Here is a 22,536-nt window from a genome sequence, read left to right as displayed (position 1 = left end):
GATCCGGTTGGATCCCTCACAGCAGGTAAAGTGCGAATGGAATGCATTTTCAGAGGTATGGCCACATTTTTTACTTTTATGCATCTCACCCATTATACTTTGTTTTTTGTTCAATACTATTGAATGATTGACAAACCCAATGCATAATCAACCTATCTTCTGTGAAAATGAATACATGTACACTGAATATATGGAAAGATTATACAGTATTTATGAGTCTAGTGGCCCTATAAATAAAACAGGCGCCCACTAGGGTGTTGTGCCAAGCTGCTCCCACAGGGGGATGTCAAATCCCTTAAAATGTTCCAAAGAAATGTGTAAAGGGTGGAACGCTAAGAGTAAAATAGATCAATTAAGTATCATACTTAATTGATCCATTTTACTCTTAGCACTCCCCACTATATATGTACACTGAAATTGCAAATAAACTGTTCACAATTGTTTTCACTTACAAGAAATTCCATGGGCGAAATGTAATGGGAGGCGTTTTTTTTTTCTGCAAAATATGCCGTTTTCGGGCATTTCCCGAAAATCGCATATTTTATAGGGTGCGATTTGCGACAAAAATATCATTTTTTAAAGGTGCGATTTTTAGTTAGACTAAAAATCGCATCCAGATGTTTTCCCATTAAAAAGGATAGAACTCGCATATAAAGGTTACTAAAAATCGCAAAAAAAATAGACCAAGTTCTGCTTGGCGATTTTATCAGCAACATGCACAGATCATTGAGATCTGTGCATGCTTCTGTTGTAAAAAAAATTGTTAAATCAAAAAAAAAGAAAAAAAACGGCGTGCGGTCCCCCTCCTAAGCATAACCAGCCCCGGGCTCAAAAAGCCGGTGCTGGTATCATAAAATCAGAGGGACAAGCAAATAGGGGTTCCCTTGATTTAATGAAACCAGCACCAGGCTCAAGGTCCAGCGCTGGTTCCCAAAATACGGGGGACAAAATGACTAGGGGTCCCCCGTATTTTAAGAACCAGCACCAGACCCAACCAGCCAGCAGGGTAATGCCACAGCCGGGGGACACTTATTATATAAGGTCCCGCGGCCAAAGCATTATCCCCGTTTCTGGTCAGCATGGGCAGGGGTCCTGGGGAAGTGGGGACCCCCCCAATGAAGGGGTCCTCCCCCTCCCAGACTTACCAGCCCATGCTGAAAGTCCGGGGCTGTCCCCGATGCCCCTGGGCGGTGGGCATCGGGCTGATGCAAAGTGTAAAAAAAAGAATATAAACTATTGTTTTCTACTGTAGAACTATGAGTAGCAGCAAGCCTACCCCGCATGCTGGGACTTGGAGAACCACATGCCTACCCAGCATGCGGGGCATTAAAGGGCCCGCTGGCACTTGTAGTTCTACAGTACAAAAAATAGTAAAATAAAACACACTGACACCCTGAAAAATAAAAGTTTAATACATACATAACACACACATACTGATACTTACCTACCTTGAGCCCGTAGGTCGGTCCCTGGATCCTGGGTCCGGGGCTCCAGGGCAGAAGAGTCCGGATAAGGGGCCTTGGTCCTGGTTCCGGGGCTGGTCCGGGGTCCTGGGCTCCAGGGCTGATGTCTCCGGGGTCCAGGATCCGAAGTAGTCCAAAAAGGGTACCTAAGGAAGGAAATCCTACTCACCTGGTCCCCGGCGACGACCTCGGCATCTTCGCCGGCAGACGCGCTGCTTCCGGCTAGTACCCGCTCACGGACTGAAGAGGCGCAGAGATGTTTCATCTTCTGCGCCTCTTCTCAGAATGATTCCATTGTCCGCCTAGCGGCCAATCAGGAACCACCTAGCGACCAATCAGGAGCCGCACTGTACTGAAAATGTGCCGATTTTCATGACTGAAAATCGCACATTTTCAGTACTTAAAAAGCGCCCGAAATCGCACCATGTCGCACTTTTTTGCCGCAAATTCGCATCTCATTACATATGCGAATTCGCGGCAAAAAACGCGATTTTTAAAGTTGCGATTGAGATGAACTCATGGGGTGAAATGTAATAGAGTGCGATTTTTTTCGTAAGAAATAAATCGCACCCTATTACATTTCGCCCTATGAGTTCATTTTAAATGGCCTTTTGCTTTTGAGACAGATCTTAAAACCTAAAATACCATATAGTATTAACCTCTGCACACTGGTTCTGCCAGAATATAACATTTCAAGATCCAGTATTAACACTTTGCTGTTGCGCACAGGCATAGTAAGGAACTACGTGTTGCTGATTACCATTCCCGTGCCTGCTCTATATGAAATATCTGATGATGATCTGGATGTAATGGACCCTGATGTTTTGTCTTCCAGGCAACTGGAAAGCCAAATTCTGTGATGACCTATGCCAGCCTCTCTAAAGTTTTACTGAATGGCCATCCTCCTCCTAATTGGTAATTGTCCCATGATGAGTGTATGATACTGTAGGTAGCATGTATTTATTCTCTGATTGTATTCTTTTGCATTGTCAATGGTTTGTAATCATTCACTTTCTTTAGTTTTCCTACATCACCCAAGTACTGTGCATCAAGAACACCTAAGATGTGAAGGTCAAAAGTCAAAGATAAGTATGCTCTTCTCCTGCCTTTCATCTCTGGCAATATTGTGTTGTGGCTGTTTATACTTCTTGTAATCCATTGCTGGCTCAGGATACCCTACCATCTATGTCACAAAATGTTGCTTCTTAAGAAGGACTTACCACCTTCTTTATCACCAGGTCCCGTAGAACCCAACTCAAGCTTCAGGAACTATGCCACTTAGTGCTTGTTTCAGTTTCTGCCGTGTTGTCCTTGCACACACTGTCCAGCACCACCATTGTCCTATACTAAACTAAGAAAAAAGCGTGGTTGATGTGTGATGTGTATAATTTCCAGATGTTCTCCCCGCCAACCACTCTTGCCCTGGAATTCCACCCATTGGCCATATTGTTTTATGCATGCTCCTAGCAAAAGTCATGTTTCTGCAGAAACTCTGGTGTCATTTTGTGTCTTGCAACAACAGACATACTGCAAATTACTTCTATCATTCTGTCTAACATTAACATTATGAGGATAAAATATTGTGTTATAAATAGTCTGTGATTGAATTCTTCCAATTATTGGAACAGCATAAATATAATCTAAGTAACTGTTACCCTTTTACCTCAGAAAATTGGGTTGGAATTAAAATAAATTGTTTATCAAATTACATTAATAGCACCAAACAAGCCATTATTGCACAACTGTCAAGTCTTATGTCAGAGCTTCTTTATATAAAAACACTTTGCCTTTCAAATTACCATGCCTACAGCATCAGCAGGGAATGGGTTAATACTGTTTTTTAAAGTTATTCTATTTTGTACAGAGGAAACAAGTGTCCTGCCTATATTATGCTGGTTCTGGATAGTGAGGATTAAATATGGTCCTGAATTGAAAGCCAAATTCTACATTACACTGAGCAGAGAAGAGCAGGGTGACTGTCCGTGAGTTATGGTGCAAAGGCCAGACTGCCCCAGTAATTGAATGTAATTCTTTATAGATAATGGGGCTAGGGACCATAGATTAGGCTGCATTTTATTTTAACATGAACCCTCATGGAAAATCAGTTTGTAAAGGTCCTTTTAAAATAAAATGATTGCAAAATTGCAAAGCAAGTAGGTATGCCTCATATAAATCTGTCATCGCTTGATGGTGGCATTAATCTTCCCTGCCCGCAGCCTGGTTTTCACTGGACATTTTATCTATTGCAATACAAATTTGAATGTACTATATTGACTGTGGTCAAAAGTAAGATCACTCTGATGCAAGCTCAAAAAAACAAAGGAAAAAAGGTTATAAAAGTATAAACAAAGAAGAAAATGTCATAAAAAGCATTATTAAAAATTTACCTGATATATGTGTGTGAATATATATTTATATACAGGTTAAGTATCCCTTATCCAAAATATCTCTTATACTGTATATAGTTTCCAGAATGTACTTTTTTTATTTTTATTTTGGCTAACAGCACTACTGGGACATCTGTAACTGGCACAACTGAGGACATGATATGTAACTGGCACTACTAGAGACATCTGTAACTGGCACCAAATATGTGCAAGAAAAAACGATTGATTGGCATTTAAGTTCAGTGCCTGAGAGAGGACACACACTTTGTTTCATATTTTGAAACCTTGTTTCATGCACGAATAAAATCTAATTGTATGTATTAGATGTGTTTATACAACATAAATGCAAGATGCCTCATTGAAATCTCCTATATATTTAGCCAGAACTGTCAATCAGTGTGTGTATAATGCTGGGCGGAGTTACAGTTACACAGTTAACTCCGCCCCCCTCCCAGCGCTATACACACACAGTCCAGCATACATAGATCTGCCCAGCCCTTCCTGTCCCGCTGCATCTCCCGCACACTCTCACCCACGCACATATCTCCCCGCTTTCACAGGGGTGTCGCAGCTGGTGGCTCTATCACACAGCCTGACAGCCGCCGCTTCCTCTCTGGCATCCTTTCCCTTGGACTTCCAAACTCCCGGCGCCCCCTGGATGAGGTCACAGTGACCCAACGGCTTAGGAGGCCCGGCCATTGCCTCGCTACCCGACGCTCCCTCGCACCTGGCGGAAATGCAGTGGTCTCTGAGCGGGACGCGGCCCAGCGGAGGCCCCCACAGTCCGCATCATCTCCAGCTTCCTGGTCCCCGGACCTCCATGCTCCCAGCACCCCCCAGATAATTACGGCATGCCGGCGCAATTGCTAAGGAGGCCTGACCGTTGCCCAGCAACCAGACCCCTATGCTCCCAGCTACTCATCTCCTGGTGGTGGCCCCGTGATGTGGCATGTGACCAAAAGGTGAGGGGGTTCTGCCCCAGGAGGCCCAAGCGGCTGCCCCACACCCATAGCTGCCTTAGCCTCAGCATCCGCCAGTACCCCCCATAATGAAGTCGTACCCCAGGTCCCTCGCAGCAGCTGCACCCCCCCAGGTCAGGCTGTGACATTCCCCCTAAGCCCTGGAGTGCCATGGGAGGGGAGCTTCATAGGAACCCAGTCATACCTGTACTGGGGTGGGGGTAGAGATATGTACCAACAGTCATGCCTGTCTCTCTCTCCATATCTCGCTCTCTCTCTCTTCGCTCGCTCTCTCTCTCTCTCCACTCGCTCTCTCCGTGCTCTCTCCCTCTGCTCTTTCTCGCTCTCTCAGTCTTTTTCTTTCTGTCCCTCTCCCTCCAGTTTCCATTTCTCTCTCTCTGGCTTTGTTCTCCGTCTCTCTCTTTTTCTGTCTCTCTCCATTTCTTTCTCCCTGTTCTCATCTCTCTTTTTCTGCTCTCCATCTCTCTCGCCCCCCATTCTCCAATTATCTCTCTTATAATAAGTATTTTTTTCCTTATCAAAATACTAATCTCATTATTTTGAGCCAACTACTTAAAAGGGTCAATTTGTTATTATTTTGCCTTGAGGGTGCCGTCAAACAATCTTAGACACCCAAAGGGTGCCTTAAACTAAAAAAGTTTGGCAACCCCTAATCTAGACGCTTCCCCCCTACCCTGACACCCACAAGGCCATGCCACTACACCACCAACTGCTGTACCACCAACGGATATAACAGGTAAATCACCCGCCCAGCACGCCATACCACCAACGCCTCACCTCTCTATTCTGCAGTACACACCTCACGATACCCCAACCATGCCACTACCGACTATCCTCCACATACAAATCCCCCTTCCTAACCGACGGAAACCCTTAATCCACTCCAACACATCCGTTACCACACACACCATGACCCTCACCCATACAAATACACATAATCATTACCTCACTCCCTAACCCAACTAGCACACCGATTATCCCTTCCTCACACACATCAACTCACGCCGCTTGGAACACCGGCACCCATCAGCAAGCGTTCCCACTGATTGGGACACCGCCAGCCACAAGTATCTCCTGCTACTCCCACACCCCCATGTCCACCCCACACGCACCCGCAGCCTGCTACTTCAACATCTGTCAACCGTTTCCCACAACCCTGACACACGAAACCCCACCCCACTACACCAGCAACAGCAGACACAAGGACATCTGTACTCTACCACCAACAGATACCAGGTAAATCACCCACCCAGCACGCCATACCACCAACCACTAACTTCTCCATCCTGCAGTAAACACACACACCTCACCATACCCAACCCACGCCGCTACGTACTACACCACCCACAAACACCCTTCCTAACCCACCGTACCCCTTCATCGGCTTATCCAACATCTCCAACACCCCCCCAAACAAAATCAAATAACAACCATTAATCACACTGAAATATATATATATATATATATACTTTAATGGGGCATAGCCACTCACAACAGTGTGAAGAGTGCCCGTAGGGTGCAATGAATCACCTAGTTTAAAAATATCTGATAAGTGATACTCAATCTGTATGTGTGTGTGTATGTACTGTATGTATTTATATGTGTATATATATATATAGAGGTAGAGGTGTAGGCCTGGCACTCCTCCAGCAGCATAAGTTACCCAGGTGCCTTCCGGGACGGCAAAGTACAGATTGATAGAAGAGACTACAGCGGCACTCTGGGAATTTTTCTGAAAAACGTATATTTAGCAAAAAATTGCTTCCAACGTTTCGGGGTATATGACACCCCTTTGTCAAGGATAATTGTGCAATGCACAATTATCCTTGAGTGCCCAGAGTGCCGCTGTAGTCTCTTCTATCAATCTGTATATATATATAGATATATATATATCTATATATATATATATAAGCAGGGGGGTCACGGGCCCTGCCTAAGTAGGTTGGCCCCAATGACTTTCAGCACAGAGTGGGTTGGCACATACTGCCTGCCTGAATACATACCTAGGTGTAGGGTGTGGCAGATATGGTCCAGAAATTGCAGCTTACTTGGCTTAGTTAGCACCTGAGCAACCGTGGGAACAAGCTTTAGTTCTTCTGATGCTGAATCAGTCATCAACACGATAGGCTGGGTGGGAGTGCATTTAACTTTACAGTACTTGGACCAGGAGTGTTCACTGTTCCTGTGTACATCGGCACACCCTCCAACATTACCCTCTCCATTACGTACAAAATGCTCTGTTCCAGCCATCTTGTGAAATGGATACAAGACGGCTGCTGTGCAAGCTCTGCCATTGCTTTTACTTCCATAGGGGTAGATGTATGAAGTTCCGTTATGTGGAAGAAGTGGCATCATGTGCACATACAGTATACTGCTTGTACAGTGGTGCCATGCTCCCCTGTCTATATTTATTTTTTATTAACAGTTTCTTATATAGCACACACATATTCCTCAGCGCTTTACAGAATATAGTTGAACATTCACATCAGTCCCTGCCCCAGTGGAGCTTACGATCTATATTCACTACCACATGTACACACGCACATTCACTGTTGGGTTAATTTTGTTGCGAGCCAATTAACCTACCAGTATATTTTTTGGATTCTGGGAGGAAACCGGAGTACCCAGAGGAAACCCTTGCAAGCATGGGGAGAATATACAAACCCCACACAGTTAGAGCCATGGTGGGAATTGAACCCATGACCTCAGTACTCCGATGCAGTAATGCTAACCATTACACCGTCCATGCTGCCCCGTGCCCCGGTCTGTCTATATAGTGTTGCTACCTACAAGATAGCATGTTGATGTGGGGGTAATATACTGTATAAACAGTCTGTGACTATATATTTTGACAGCTGCAGTTATTTTTGCCCATTAACTGCAGCAGGGACCGCTCTATGCCTGGCTGCTGCTGCTGACTAAAAGAGTTTTTATTATAGTAACAAGATCTCATGTATGCCCAGTGAGCCATCCAGAAGGATAGACAGAGCACAGTGGTACTAGGATGAGGTGCTGTGGACTCCACATGCTGTATTTGGCAATGTTAATAATATTATTGACACAATACTTGAATGTTCTCCGACTATCCTGTTATGATTCTTGAGCTACTCTTCCTCACCAGCAATGAGTTATTTTCACTGGATTCTTGATGAATCACTATTATTGAAAAAGAGACAATGGACCTAATTCTGCATTAGATTTCCGAATAAATAACTGCTCCCTCTAGCATACCGGGTGCGCCCAGCACAGGGCAGAGCCGTCTCATATGCCAGGTCCCTCCCCGCGATGTGATTGCAAATTTTAGCATTTACAATGTACTGCACTATAAAGGTAAGCGTTTGCATGTTAAGAGTAGCCACTGACTTTGCAGCTTAGTGGCCATGCTACCGTTTTGGCTGTGTATGACATCATGCAGCCACTGCAGCCCACCTGCATTTAAGCCTGATGAAAGTACATACCATGTATTGAAACGTTGCTGTGGTGGATTTAAAAAGTTATTTACAAAAAGGCTGGAGTGCTGCAATTCTTGTTTCTTATATTGGCTATCTAAATAGTGTTCACTCTAGGATTTGTTTAGGGCAGGGTGCTGACTACCGAGCGGGCACATTTTTCAATCGGGAGGGCACTTCAAAGCAACACATTTTTTAACCCCCCCCCCCCAGTTGCGAACTAGACAAACTGCCACCAGTAGCGCCCTGCACAAAATGCCCCAAGCAGTGGCACACACACACACTGGTACAATGCCCCCAGCAGTGGCACACAGGCAGGTACAATGCCCCCAGCAGTGGCACACAGGCAGGTACAATGCCCCCAGCAGTGGCACACACGCAGGTACAATGCCCCCAGCAGATACACATATGCAGTTGCCCAGTAATACTCACTGCCCCTGCAGCCACCTTATTGAGGTGAGAAGCCGAGAATGCTCTTCTCCCACCACTGGATGGATAACTGCCCAGTTGCCATTTGAAATATGGCGCCAGCCTGTGAGCCTGGTAGCCAATTACTGGCCCCGGCTACTTTCACCCGTGCTCCAATTGGGCGCTGCATTTAAAATAAAGAAAATCCCTACCGCTGGCTGAGCTGTGCCGCCCCGCAAACTGCTTAGCGCGGGCTGTCTCTCTCTGCGTGCAGTCAGGGCAGATGCCGGTCTGGCCCTGCTGAGCAGCTGTCAGCGGAGGGAATAACACCACGCTGATACGACGCTGAGGAGTGGCGTGTCAGCGCGACAAGGGGCACTGGGAAGAGCTGACAGTCATTGTCAATGGAGACTGTCAGCTCTTCCAGGTACCCCCTGCCGCGCTGACATGCCACTGATTCCCCCTGCTGAGATCGGCTGTCAGCTATTCCAGCTGGCCCGGAACAGCCACTGCTAACCGTCTCCCCCAGGTGTGATCCCCCCGGCCACCAAAGTCACTGTATTGGGAGGTGGCGGTGGCACAGAATTAATGTGAGCAGGCCCGCTGATGTTAGGGGCTGGCCCGGCCACCACCGTCACTGTGGGAGGCGGGCACCACCGTCACTGTGGGGGGCGGGCACCACCGTCACTGTGGGGGGCCCAGCCCCTATGGAGTTGCTGGGCTCCTTCCCCCAATCTCTACTTGCCTGTTTGCATTGGCAGTGACACCGCATGTGGTGGAGGGGACAGTCCCGGGCCGGCTGTTTTATTAGGGCGCTGCTAAAAGGGCAGGGCGCAATTTGCCCTTTAAAAATAGGGCAGGGCGCCGCGCCCTGCTAAAACAACCTAACGGGAACACTACTAAAGTCGTTTACGGGCACCCGCCGTATTGGAGTATAAAATGTAATGCTTGGTAATATGGTTGTAACTAACCATTCCTATAATGCCCCAGAAAGTCTATAAATATTATGCCAAGATAAAACAAATTAATAAGTGTTTGTTACCATCAACCTTAGATGAAGAGATGAAAAGACGCTCCTGTTTACCTCCGAAACTGGGTGTATAAGTTGGTCTAAATTAGAGGTGAGCGAGGTACTCAAGAAGGAATACATATTCAATATCTGATTAAAAGAAACTGCTAAATGTGTTGATGAATGCCCATTCAGTTACAGTGGGGTACACTACTCTATTGAAATGATACCTTTATGTGCTTCCTTGTCCCTCATGTAGAGTTGAGCGAGGTAAGTTTAGTGATATACCATCAGTTTATAAGCCCAGAACCTTTGTTTCTCATAGAAAATCACTTATTTTGAAAATTGTACATGTTTTGTTTTCATTTCTGTTTTTCCACATATCCTTTGAGTAAGACACATCACTCCAGTCTGAAGACCACTAGCCAATCTCTTGGGACATCACAGGATTCACTTCATCACTTCATCATTGGATCAAAGTTGTATAGGTTCTTTCCGAAAGGACTTTCACAACAAAATCCAAGGGACTTAATATTATGTGATGTTTATTTACACAAATACAATTTTCACAATTTGATTTACTTGTATTGCACCACTAGATCACATCAATTCCACTTTTTTGTTGTTCTAAATTAGAGTCCACTATGGAGGATTAGCTTGAGCGAGTTTGGCAGGTTCAGGTGGCAGAGTTTCAAGTATTAGGCGCAATGTTATAGATGGTATCTGGGGCTGCTTCGGATGGGTCCAAGATCAGATGGTGCAAGCAATAGGTTCTGATGCATTTTGCTGTATCAGCTTAGGAGGCATACAGGAGCTTTTTTCATCTCTCGATCTACAGTGGATGATAACAAACACTTATCCATTTGTTAAATCTTGGTATAATATTTATAGACTTTTTGGGGCATTATACTGTAGGAATCAACAGTTATAACCGTAGTACCAAGGATTCCATGGGTGCAAAGCACTGTTCTTTTACCATGTGTTTTTAAGATTACATTTTAAATCATTTATGGACAGTGCAAATTTATTCTTTTGTGTGTCTATTAAATCATTATATATTTTGTGAAATCAGTCCAATTGATTTTTCACAGCTATTGTGCGTGCCTACATGGACAAAAGGATGTAAATGGCTACAGGGATTACAGGATAGTATTTGTGAGTGTGCAAGGGTGTTTAATTCAAATTTTTATCCATTTGATTTTAATTGTGACTTTTAACCAACTGCCAAGGGATATTGGCAACAGCCCTGGATTGGCTGCCTGGATGTGGGGGAGGGGGGCGGCTTTATTGAGAGATCACCATTCCCCCAGGAAACCCTGTCCAGGGCTGACTAGTTAGGGGATTAATGTAGTGCCAAGGGCACAGCCAGCATGTCCCCTACCAGTGCCATTACCTTCCCGGCAAGTGGAGCCATGTGCTCACTTTTTCCACCTAATTTCCCCCCAGTATTTTTGGGCCAGGGCTGGTTCAAGACCCAGTGCTGGATCTTAAAATACAGGGGCCCTCATGCATGTTTTTTCCTTTTTTTATTAGAACCAGAACTGGCTTTACTGGGGACAAGATATGTAACTGGCACTACTGGGGACATGACATGTAACTGGCACTAAATGTGTTCAAGAAAATTATTACTTGGCATTTAAAGTCAGTGCCAAAGATTGTACACAAACTTTGTTTCATGATGTAAAACCTTGTTTCATGCAGAAATAAAATATATTTGTGTGTATTTCATGTGTTTGATGTGTTGTACAACATAAATGCAAGATACATCAAGATACCTTATTCAAATATAGAAATTTTCCAAAATACGGAATAATCCATTATCCAAAATGCTTCTGGTCCCGATCCTTATGGATAAGGGATGCTTAACCTGTAATGATATGTTCATACCTCCCAACTGTCCCTTTTCCCACAGGAACGTCCCGATTTTTGGGGACATTCCCGCGGACATTCCCGAGCCAGCAGTGGAGGTTATTCTGATCGGTGCGGCCAAACGTGCGTACGTTCCATATTAGCGTACGCTCTCCTTACGCGGCCGTTGGTGTTAAGTCCACCTACAAATCAGCCGCATACGTACGGGCAGAAACAACGTCGAAGGGGAGTGGCGTACAATTGAGCGTACGCCAACGTACACGGACGGACCAGCCCTTACACTCCGACAACTGGCGTACAACAGAGCGTACGCCACCGTTTATGGACGTCTCTCGTCCGTCTTCCCACCGACTTCTTGCGGCTATCTGAGCGTACGCAAGCTTGCACGGACGGGTCCCTATTGTTTTCAATAGAAAACTCAGCTTATGTCACCGCTCGTGAGAGTGAGCGTACGTCCGTGCACGCTGGCATACCCTTCACATATATGGACCTGCAAATCTTGCCTTTCAACTACAATTCTGACAATTAATTAATTATTCTAATTGTTATTCAATTATTGTTTTCTATTAACTCAATTGAAGATTGTGTGCAAAATAGTGGGCATGGCCTTAAAACATTGCTGAAACATACTTTGTAGGTGTTAGATGTGGTTTATGTTATTGTATCATAAATACAAAACCTATTTTTGTATTAGAGTGAACACGTTGACACATGTCGACTTGTGTAGATTGAGTGTGCTACTGTGTAAAGTCGATGAAAGCACGTAGTGAATGTGTATAACTGTTTAACAAATACCTACCTTAGCATATATAAGCAGGTCTTAAAAAGATTCTTACCTTAAATTAAACAAACCTTTAAATGTAGAGAAGTATAGAAAGATAAGCTTCCAATGTGTTTGAGTGCTGTGTGTGGCTTGCAGGTAGTGAAATCATGGTTTTGACTTAATAGACTGCAGCATTGCTTATTACATTCAGGTGTATGTGTTTGAGTAGTAATCAGCGTAAATTAGCAAACCCAGGCGCACGCTGGCATGCGGTATCTGTAGGGGTGGTCTGAGGTGGCGGTTGGCGGCCGCCTGTTTTGTGTCCGAAATGAACGGTGCTTTAGGCGATCGTGCGGTAGTAGCACTGTTCATTTTTGGTGCACACCCCCGTGTACTCCCATATTTACGCCCATTTTCCCTCATTATTTCGGCCGCTCCCCTCAACACGCCCCTATGCCGCCCCCAATGCCCGTACTCTCGCGTACAGTTTTTTTCGCACGGAGAGACCCGTCCGTAAGCGTTGTGGAGTGTTCGCGCCTGCGCATTTGCGATTGTACGCATGCGCAGATCATGAAAAACCCCGGAACGTATGCGTACGGCCCGGCCGCACCAACCAGAATAAGGCCCAGTGTCCCGCGGCAGGGGAGGTAGTTGGGAGTCCCCGCTGTCACCTGCTGAGAGAAGGGCAGCAGCGGCAAAATGATGGCGTGGCCTTGCATGAGTGATGCAATTTGAAGGCCACGCCCCCATCACAAGGCCACACCCCAAAATGCCAGGTGCACTGCGCACGAAGATCCCGCTGGTCCACCACTGAAAGTTGGAAGGTATGTATGTTGTTGATGGTTTCAGTATTAAATAAGTATGTTAGAACTGTTTCCTTTAGGTGGATGTTACCTGTTGACTTTTTATTTGCACTTACATATGTATGATAGGAATCAAAACAATACAAATCTTCCCAACTGGTACAGTGCCTTCATTAACTACCAATGAATAATCAGTTTGAGATTTCAGACTTACAGTTCCTGAGCCAGAAGGAAAATGGTTATTTCCAAACAATCTTGACATTTGAACACATCTGGGAAATTGGAATACAAAGTAAGAAGAGGGAAATGTCTTCTATAAAAATAAAGTAGAACACTGTTTCATTACACAAGACATGAGTAGAAGAGATGAGTTTCCTACTTACGACATTTATCTCATGCTGTTTCCATTATACATTTCCCGCCTCAGATATCTGTGAATTATGTGCCTATTTGGTGATTTGTGACAATAACACAGATTTTATTTTTAAATGATCAATTACTGAATGTCAATTATTGTTATAATGTATTATTAAAATGAGCAAATACATATTAAAAATAAAAAATAAATATATTAATGCTATTTCCATATGAAAAATGTAATACGTGTGTACAGGTGGTGGTATCAAAAAAGAAGAAAGAACCATCGGGCGCCAATGTACACAAATGACAACACTTTAATTAATAATATAAAAAATAATAAAATTACCTGCATGCATGCAAACAATACATATACATAATATGTTAAAAAGAATATAGATACATCAAAAATTGACACATACAGTTAAAATTGACCATGTATGATGCTGATAATAGTAATTATCAGGTGGTGGTATGGCTGAGTGTATTCATACACCAGCGTATACTTTGAGTCAATGAACAGCCAAGATCTTAATCCAGCAGTAATGTGAAGTGTATGTCGTACTCAGATGTATGCTTATACAGACTGCTTGGAGCAGAGCATACAGGTGATCAGCTCATGTATCAGAGTTTCGGTACAGGATACAAGCAGTACCAGCATTGGGAAATACAGTAAACACATTGGGCCAGATGTAATGGAAGAAGACGTTGGTTTTATTTTGTGAAAAGTCCAATTTTTATGCAGAAAAACTGTCATTTTTCAAAGTTGGCCAATGTAATCGCATCACTCAAGCTCAGAAAGGTTTCAGCTCCAAATAAGAATCGCCAGTAAAAAAGTCAGATTCAGATGATTTTATTATATTAAACATAGAGCACGAACACAAAACAGATCAATCAGATATATTTAGAACAGGTTTGTTTGGGTGAGTTAGGTCCATCAATGTTTAAATTAACTTACTAATACAAAATTAAAACACAGTGTAACATTATTTGTTATGCAGATACAGTCTTACTGATTTACTCGGAAAGGCAAATTTCTTCTCTAATGGACTAAACCATATGCACTGCAGGTGGGGCTGATGTTACATTTGCAGAGCTAGATTTGGGTGTTTTATTGTTTCTGTGCAGGGTAAATACTGGCTGCTTTATTTTTACACTGCAATTTAGATATCTGTTTGAAGTACACCCCCCACCCAAATCTAACTCTGTCTGCACATGTTACATCAGCCCTAACTGCAGTGCATATGATTTTGTCCATTAGAGAGTGATTGTGCCTTTCCGAGTAAATCAGAATAACCAATAACCATACAGATAAGCCACATATCGTTATATGCGATTGTAAATGCATAACAAATAATGTTACACTGTTTGTTTAGGAATCACAGTGTAAGTATTTTTGGATATGGTCATTTGGTCTACAACAAGAAGGTCAACAAGCATTGGGTCAACACCATTAGTATGCCGAGCGCAGAGAGGCACCGAGCCCGAAGCATTGCGAGCGAAGCGGTGCACTGTAAACTGTGTCCATGTAGACTGTGTCGACATTTGGGTAAAAAAATAGTGAAAAACCCCATGTCGACCTTTTGACTGTCGGCCTTGCCAATGTCGACCTAGACCCATGTCGACATTACCCATGTCAAGCTTTTTGCATGTCGACCTAATGGCGTTGACCCAATGCTTGACGACCAACTTGTAGACCTAATGATCCATACCCATATTTTTTATGCATATAAAATTGCAATTGCAAAAAAAAAAAAATTGCAATTGCATACAGTACATAGGCATTCTGTATATAATTTTAATCAGCAAAAGCTACTTTTTCATCTAGATCACATCAAATGCTTTTAACGGGGAGAAAAGGGAAAAATTACATGTATAAGCTATTTTGACATATCAAAGTATATTTAGCATTTATAAGGTTACACCACTTTCACACAGCGGTGGCCAAATCACCCAGCATTTACCGTCAATTACCCGGTCTTTGAAGCACTGGGTTATTCGCTGTTCGATACTTTAGACATCTCTTTGATGAAGTATATTTGCATCAATGTTGTGAAGTCATTAATGAATGTTATAAAGTACCTGTATCTACTTATTGACTTAACTTCAACTGGACGACACACAACTGTATGCATTGACTCAAGTGGTGCTTTATCTATACTTTCTGACATTAGAAATGATTGCCTAGCTTGCACATGCAGGTTTTTCTGCATCAGTCATTGTTTTTCCTGTGATCATCTCACTCAGTAATCTTTGAACAATGTTATGTCCGAAGTGGCCAAACATTCTATGCCAGAGTTGTGTTGATTATGACTCAGTTACAGTATCATCACCACGTAACAATACTATGTATCAAGGATGTAAATTTCATGGCACCGAGTACGTGTTGCTATTATTGTAGCCTTTCTGTTACCTAAAATGCACTTCTCTTAAGTGAAATGAACTCTGTGGCCTCTTTGCTCTAGGGCAGGCTTTCCCAACCACGGTCCTCAAGGCACACCAACAGTGCAGGTTTTGTGGATATCCAGGCTTGAGCACAGGTGACTTAATTAGTACCTTAGTGATTCTGATTAAACCATCTGTGCTGAAGCCTGGATATCACTAAAACCTGCACTGTTGGTGTGCCTTGAGGACCGTGGTTGTGAAAGCCTGATCTAGGGCAATCTAACCTTTGTTCCAATTTCTGGTACTGTACATAAAGCACATCTTGATTTCTATGACTTTACTTTAAAGCCGTGTACACACGGGGGTGATAGGGGCTGAAATCGCTGGGAATATGGTCGCTGGCGACCATATTGCCAGTAATGGGAGTGTGCCCCGGCGATAAATCGCCAGGTGCACGCTCCCGTTTTCACCCCATTCTAATCACTGGTCGCAGTAGCTTGCTCCTGCAACCTGCTGATTACCCCTGCGGCACCGCTGGCAGAGGTTCCCTTTCATCAGTGACCATCTCTGGTCGCTGATGAAAAGGAGAAACTGAGCAATATATTGCTAGCAATATATCTCCCCCGTGTGTACGCACCTTTACAGTAGTCATCATTTTCAAGTGAGATTTCATTGTTTCAGCTGTTGTAGTTGTATGCACTTCATTCCCAATTATTTTGATTGTGGTAAGATCACATGGGGCTAATTTGGTGAACCACTCTTCATTGCAGGTGAAATGTATGGTAGCAATATACTAACAATGATTTATGTAGCTTTCTGTGACACTCAGTGCCAACATGGTTGCTATTCTTATTCTGGATAGCAATCATAGTGTCATGTTTACATTAAAATGCTCTGTGCCCTATCTTGTGACATGTATAGCCTTTGTACTTGATGTGTTTCTCACTTTTTGTGTGTAAGAAGTACTCTCAGGGGCTTATTCATTATTTAATTCTTCAGCACTAAATTGCCAATTAAACATGCAGAAATGCTATTTTCTGATTATTTCATGGAATCATTAGCAGGGGTTCGATAGGACCACATGATATTCATCAAACTCTGATAACAGAAAGTTTTGTGAGTTTTCCTACAAGAACAAATGCTATTTTCAAATGGCCCACTCCTTTCTTTGGGAAGGAGTTCCAGGATGCAAAGAAGGATCTGAGCAGTTCCCTTTACCAACTCTTCACTGGGTGAATAGTGGTTCCTTTGTGACCTGAGGTCAAACATGTGCAGAAGCCAGCAATGGGAAAGGTAAGTAACACTATTACTAAGTATGATTGGGGACAGCTATTTTTAGAGCAATGTGTATTTGCTCCAGTGATAAGTAACCCCCTCTGCAAAAAGAGATACTTAATCATCAAGGGCTCTATGGTCTCGGTGATAAATAAGACCCATAGTATTTAATTTACATGCCATACATTCTTGCAATTGCAGTAGCTTTGATCTGACTGTGTCCATAGTTAACATGGCTTTGTTTCCTACAACACAAGGAACAAAGTCAGTCTCAGGTGTTTAATTTTGGAGCATTGCTGTAGCAATCTCTTCCTCGTCTACTTGTATCATTACAGACATTAGCTGATGAGAATATAATTATTTTGGTCAATATAGTGACTCATACTGCCACATTCCCATAGCTTGCTGTCATACACTGAAGATCCAGAAGTCTTGGGATAGGTGTTAAGCATCATATAGGCCCCTGTCTATCCCATAAAAGTGCAGCAACATGACATGGCATTGGTTCCATAAATGAATGTAAGACCTACTGAGAGATGCTGGTGCATACAATCTGGATATCTTACCACAGCTCCATGATATTTGAATGTGCAGGATCTTATCTGTGAATTGACCTGTCCACCACATCCCATTAATGCATATCAGGTAAATGCCACAACATTCTTCTTAACTCTCTCGAATGCCGCTTGCATAAATTCTGAACCACTTGGTACAGATGACATGGTCCATTATCCTGCTTGAATATTCCTCTATTGTTGGGGCATATAAAGTCCATGAAGGTCTGAAAATGTTTATCAAGTAATACAAAGTTGCAGTTATTGGTCAATGATAGGTTCAGGCATACCAGAGGACCCAAACCATGGGGTCCTTGTCCTCATTGTACCACAGACACAAACCCTATCATCAGCCTGCAACAACAGGAACCATGACTCATCAGACACATGTAGCAAGTCCTCTTGGGTCCAATTAGTGGCATAATGAGCCCAGATGAGATGCTGTTTTCAGTGTGATAGTGTAGACAGGGACACTTTGGTATATATTCTACTCTCTTACACCATAAAAGCTAAAGAACGCTGCACTGACCAACTGGATATGTCTTTGGTATCTCCTACATTGAATGTGGAGGAGACATTTCTGGACATCTGGACAATTCTGGCCAGATGTTGCTGGTTATAATCATTAAGCACCTACAGTCAACCTCGCTGTCCATGGTGGAAAGTAATGGCTTCTAAGAGGTATTCCTGGTACACACGTTACACCATCGATCAAGGAATGTTGACTGTCTATACAACTTTGGAATTGGAATGTCCAAACCTCTGGGCACCCTCTATCCAGGGTCGGTGTAAGGCTTCTCAGCATCCTAGGCCAAACTTCAACAAACTACCCCCACCACGCCACAAATACTGCCACCAATACCCACTTTACAACCCCTTAAGGCCTACTTGACAAACATTCCAGAAAATCAGGGAGGCCCCCAAAAATTGGGTGATCCTCCCAGAGGATATGGTCATTGGGCCACCAGCATGTTAGTAGACAGTCATTAGGTCGCCATGCTTCAGGCACGGGGCCTCGCTACACCCGGCACACTATTTTATTCTCCCACTACACCCTAGTGGATGGTATGGCATGAAATACCGCCTGTCGGCACATTTTGGCAAAAAAGAAGTGACTGTCGACCTAACCCATGGCGAACTAATGACTATGTCAACCTAATGACCCTGTCGGCCTAACCCATGTTGACCTAGACTCATGTTGACCTTCCTGCATGTCAACCTAGACTCATGCCATTCTAAATGCATGTCGATTTAATGGTGTCGACCTAATGACTGTCAACCAACATGCTGGTGACCTAATGATCTACAAGCCCCTAAGGAATGTGGGCAAGTCCCCTGCTTTCCTTGAGGGTCCCCTTTGTCACCCACAATAGAATACAAGGAGGGCCAGCAAAATAGGGAAGTATGCCTCTAAGGAAAGTATGGAATTAAGGTCTTAAAGTTCCACAGCAGCCACCTGCATTAAGTACAACAAGGATCCTCATAGATATCCTTGATTCTTTGATAAGCAGATTGGTGGTGCCCCTCCAGATCCCGGTGCCCTAGTCAGTTGCCTAAAGCTGCCTAATGGTAGAGCCGGCCCTGCCTCTATTATGCCCCATTTGAGCTCTAATAATTCACATAGTCTTACCCTGAGCAGCCTATCCAGTGTTCAAACTGATACACAATTTATCAGAGTGCAAAGATGTCACAGTATGGTGGGGCCACCTATTACCTTTACTGCCATACTGCTGTCCTTTGACTTTTGCCACTTCCGTATACAATACACTTATTTTAACACACTACTTTTCTTACTTTGCAATAGATAAAGCATGTCTGTCCACATCTGAATCACCCCCAATGTGAAATGGAGGCACTGTATTGTGGCATTATTTTAAATGGGACATTGTTCCAATATCATAATGTGAATTAGGTATATTGTGTGACATAATGGGCCTAATTCATGTTTGCATGCAATGCTGATGTTCATTCAACTGAGTGATTATTGGCAGCCTGCATGTATGCTGTGATCATATTGTGAACCCACCAAAATACCTCTGCAATGCAGCTCACAGAGTGATTGACAGGAAGTGACCTTTGGGAGTGCTAATGGGGAGTGACAGCATAAAGGACCTTATTATGGTCCATTCGCTGTTGGCCTTCCTTCACACGGGGACCGATGTTTGCGCAATGCGCATTTCCGTGCATGCGCCAGGTGCGTGCAGCCACGGCAAACAGACTGGATGTCAGCTGCCTGCCAATTTCGGCTCGAAAGTGCAAGCAGATATAAGTGACCTGATGCACCACATCTTTCGATGTTGGCAACCATCGAAAGATGTGGGAGGTTCCCCCTGGCCTATGAATGGATGTTTATGTAAAACATCCATTTGCGTGCAAACCCGCGGTGTGATGGGGGGGCGGGCATTCGCAGGACGGGCTCTGGTGGACTCACAATGCTGGGAGAGATTTTGGTAAGTGGCATACTGTGATCATTGGACCTGCATATGTCTGATGTACTGTATTACATAATATTGCTCTATGTTTCGGGCAGACTATAGCTTGTTACATGCTAACTGTGTACCCTTCACAGTTTGCCGATGATCGCTATAAAAAGCAAACATTTAGGAAATCCTGCATTTGCCCCTGAGAGTTGTATACATATGACCTCAAACACTATGGGAAATGTATGACTTGATGTCATGATACAGAGTTTGGAATTATTGCTGTACCCTCTGCACAACATTTACAGTTTCTGGATGCCAGAATTATCTAATAGTCCCAAGGCTTTGCAGCTTTTGTCATGTAAACTGATTAAATTGTTCAACTGGAAAATAAAGGGCGTCTGATGTGTACTGATTTTGAACAGTTATTTGAAGAGATCCTAAAAACACTTTTATACATACAATAGCTGAGATAAAATGACTGTAAATGTAAATCTCAATGTTCTTTGTGACTGTGGTTTTGTTATGCATAAGCCCATTTTCTCTACGTAGTATGCCTGCCAATATTGCACAATATAGTGTTAGTTCTTAATGAAAAAATCTATACTGAAATAAATGAAACTTAAATCGCTGTATATAAAAATCCATAACATTTACTAACCTTAAATAACAAAACAACATAAATAATACCAAGAGAGAATAGCCAGGAACTGTTCCTTCCACCTTAAGAAGCCCATATATGGAGCGATGAACTCCGTACTTTTTGTGCTAGATCGCATTGTATCTAGAACAAAAAGCATACAATGTGCTACAGCAGTATGCTTTTGTACTAGATACCAGGTGATCTAGTCCTGAAATTACGGGCTGCACAGACTTTCTGTGCTGTGCAATGTGATGTTCACAGGAGCACATATCGCATCGCACCTAAAAAATGCAGCTTGTATGGGCACCTTTAGAAAGAATCTGATGGAGCGGCCAGAAAACTCTACTTACCAAATATGCAGCAGACACTAGAAAAAGTGATTTGGCCGCAGTATATTGCTTCAACATCTCCACCACTAGCCTTAGTACACCCTATAATTCATTACCGCTTTGTCAGCTCAAAAAGAAAAACTAACAGATACAGTACATTTTTGGCATATGGACAGGGCAGCCGAGAGTTATGACGGGCCCAGGTAAAATTTTGGGGGTTTGGCCTAATCGTGGGAGGCGGCCATTAGTCCATGCCCCAAAATGTTTAAGGTGGGTGAATAAAAACCTCTAAAGTCGAGGAGGGAGTGTTATTGCCTGACCCCCCTCAGCAGCAGCACACTATGAGAGCATGTGCTGTGCTGACAGCAGGCTCAGCATGGGTTCTCAAACTGTCTGCTGCTTCTGCCAGGGAGAGACAGAGGGGAAGGGGGCGGAGTTAAACCAGGGCCCCCCGCTGGGCCCCTCCATCAATATGCATGTGGATATCTTATATTTGTATTTGTTAACAAAAAAATAATAAATAAACCTTAAAAAATGCTTCTATCTCACCACATATTATTATTATTATTATTATTATTATTATTATTATTATAATTTTATTTATAAGGCGCCACAAGTTGCCACAAAACTTGGTATAACATTGAATAAATAACAAAAGTAGATTACAAATAAAGAGCGCCACAGTTCAATACACATTACAGCTGAAATATAAGTAGTGAGGACTCAATCAACATACAACTAGAGGCTTGAGGCCAATGATGGAGATGGGTATACAGACGAAGATGGTCACTGAGTGTTTGAGTATAGGAGAGCTGTAAGTGAAATGTGAAGAGAAGTGGGCTTTGACCACAATGACACTCCATTCTAATATCATTTTCTCTCCTAGATAAAGTAAGAGATATACATCCTTTAGTATAATGCTTCTGTTTTATATATTATGGGTTTGGGCAGCATGTTCATATTGAGTTGCTTTTTGTTACTTTATTGTATCACTAGCTGACCCGCCCGGCGTTGCCCGGGAAACCCTTGGGGTTTCTTTATTTCCAAAATTGCTGAAAAATGTCATCTTACAATATGCTGTGCCAAAGACCTAAGATTGTAATTTGTTATAGATTCCACCATAATGTTAGAATGTGTTTGCATTGATACTCAATGACGGCAATGAAATCAGGTGTGGTGTTGTTGTTTGAAACACAACTTGTATGTGTTGATGAATTCCACATCCACTCCTGAGATTTAGCACCTACTGTACGACATATCCTCCAACATCTGAGGGTCAGAAATCGGTACAAAATCAGAAAGAGACGTGGCCACACCTCCATTTCTATACTTTCAAATTGTACAGTTTCTAGGGTGTGTATTTACAGGCGCTGAGTGCAAAGGGACCGGGGTGGGCATTACTTACCCCGCCATAATTCATTAAAAATTCACTGCTTCCTGCC

This window comes from Crinia signifera, chromosome 3 (genome assembly GCF_055691185.1).
Source record: "Crinia signifera chromosome 3, ASM5569118v1, whole genome shotgun sequence".
Lineage (NCBI taxonomy): Eukaryota > Metazoa > Chordata > Amphibia > Anura > Myobatrachidae > Crinia > Crinia signifera.
This window is presented reverse-complemented; position numbering follows the sequence as displayed.